Below are 2,424 nucleotides of genomic sequence, written 5' to 3'. Positions count from 1 at the left end.
TCTCTATCTTTCTTCACCCATCCTTCACCCACTATTGGACTCATATGAGGTGAGTAGCTTCCCCCTCATTGCCTTCTGTTACACAGGTTCACCACAGGGCCAGAAGCTTTGACTTGAACAACGTTGGACTGAAATTCTCAAACCCATGAGCATAAAAACAAATCCTTGGTTTTTAGTTACTTGAGTCAGTGACTAGGCAGAACCGGTGGAAGGCATAGACTGCAGAAGTGGCAGAGCAGCTGGGACAGGGTCTTTTCTACCTCCATCTACAACTAGGAGGGATGGCTGATCCATAGTCCTCTGTGCACCTTTCCTGCCAGGGGAGAGCAGGTCTCTAGAGAGTGCTCTGACCCCAGGATTCAGGAGGGACAACTGATCCACAGCCCTCTGTGCACTGGTCTTACCAGGGGAGAGCTGATCTCCCAGGAGTGCTGACACAGGCTTACAGACCCACAGGAGAAACAAGCTCCAGCCAGAGACAGCAAGAACATCTAACACCAGATATTAACAGATGGTGAAGGGCAAATGCAAGAATCTAACTCTAACCCAACAGAAACCAAGACTACTTAGCATCATCAGAACCCAGTACTCCTACCACAGCAAGTCCTGGATACCCCACCATACCGGAAAAGCAAGATTCAGATCTAAAAACCATATCTCATGATGGTGATAGAGGAATTTAAGAAGGACATAAATAACTCCCTTAAAGAAATTCAGGAGAACACAGGTAAACTGGTACAAGCCCTTAAAGAGGAAACACAAAAATCCCTTAAAGAATTACAGAAAAGCACAGCCAAACAGGTGAAGGAATTGAACAAAACCATCCAGGATCTAAAAATGGAAGTAGAAACAATTTAAGAAATCACAAAGAGAGTCAGTGACTGTCTCAGCTAAGGGCTGGTGTCCCTTCTCTGCCTGTGAGTTGATACCCTCCCTGCCAGGGCCTGAACTAAGATGTATTCAGACTATCAGCCTCCAAAGCTGTATGCTAAATGAACCCATTTTCTTTGTGTATAGCTTTCTCAGGATGTTTACTTTATTATGATAATGACAAAAGACTAGCACATTTTGAATTATTTAAGATACATTCATTTAACACCATTCTCCTTTTTACCTCAAAAGACGGTCAAGTGCTGTTCAAGATGCCAACATTCTCATGAATAAAGTAGAGAAAAATCTTTGCTGTATACTGCAGCTGACATTTCTACACTAGAGAGAGGGGAGTAACTAGGCATGCCCATAGGTAGTTTGTCAGGTGGTGAGAACCCTAAGAAGAAACAGAATGCAAACTAAGAGTTAAGAGTTGTGATTTATGTACTAATGACAGGGAGGACCTCTGAGTGAGTTCCATGTTAGTGGAGACCTGAATGGCATGAAGAAGTGAATATAGAGCTACAGAGAGACAAAGCTGAGGGGGGAAAGGACTCTGGGGCCTGTGTGTACACAGCCTGCAGAAGAGAAAATAAACAGAAAAAAATGTGGCTGGAGCAGAGTTGAGGGTGATAGAAAAGGAGATGGTAGAGACGGGGAGTGGGGAGTGGAAGGGTGGGGATGCTGTGGGTGGGTAGGGTAGAGTGGAGTTTATGAAGGACTTAATTCTGAGTGGTGCAGGAACCCAGAGAAAGGCCTGGAGCAGAGAAATAATGGGATCTAGTTTATCCTGCAGGAGTCAGTGCAATTGTTAACTCGATTCTAGACCACAGGAAGAAATCTTTGATAGGAAACTAGGCAGCAAGGAGACAGGGAGACCAGCTGGGTCTCTAAAGAGCCAGAGTATAGCAGAATACTGAAGTTGCTTTCATTTAGGATGGTTTCCATGAAAAAGGTGCTATCATTTGTGCCCAGATATGGTTACAATGTATGTAGAAGGTACAGTTGACAGAGCTTTCTCATGAGCTAGTTGTGGGGTAGGAGAGAAAAATGGGGTGGGGTGGGAGTAGTGAGGTAGTAGAAAATGCATTTGTCCCACACTCAAAGGAAGCAGGTTTAGCATGGAAGGTTGGTATACATTTCCATTATTATTAGGTTCTTCCAAGGTTGGCAAACGGTTTTGAAAATTCAGATGAGAGATTGCATGCAGTCAGGCAAAGTGACTCTAAGGTGTTGGGTTGTCCTCAGTTCCCAAGCACTGGGAAGTGTGAAAGCCCAGAGAGCACATAGACTGAAGAAGATGGAGCTTAGGTGTGTGACATGGTGCCTCCAAGTCAGGAAGATGTTTTCATCTTCTGCAGTGAACAAGCCATGGTAGTGGGAGGTGCTGTGGAGCCAGATGTGGAGCCAGATGTGGAGCCAGATGGGGAGCCAGATGGGGAGGCCAGAAGGACTGGGAGGTGGGATGACAGTTAACTGAAGAATAGGCCTTTATGTGTGTGTGTGTGTGTGTGTGTGTGTGTGTGTGTGTATAAAATGTGTATGTGTGTACGT

The sequence above is a fragment of the Mastomys coucha genome, unplaced genomic scaffold (genome assembly GCF_008632895.1).
Source record: "Mastomys coucha isolate ucsf_1 unplaced genomic scaffold, UCSF_Mcou_1 pScaffold22, whole genome shotgun sequence".
Classification (NCBI taxonomy): domain Eukaryota; kingdom Metazoa; phylum Chordata; class Mammalia; order Rodentia; family Muridae; genus Mastomys; species Mastomys coucha.
The sequence above is the reverse complement of the archived record's forward strand: the minus strand, read 5'-3'. Positions refer to the sequence as shown.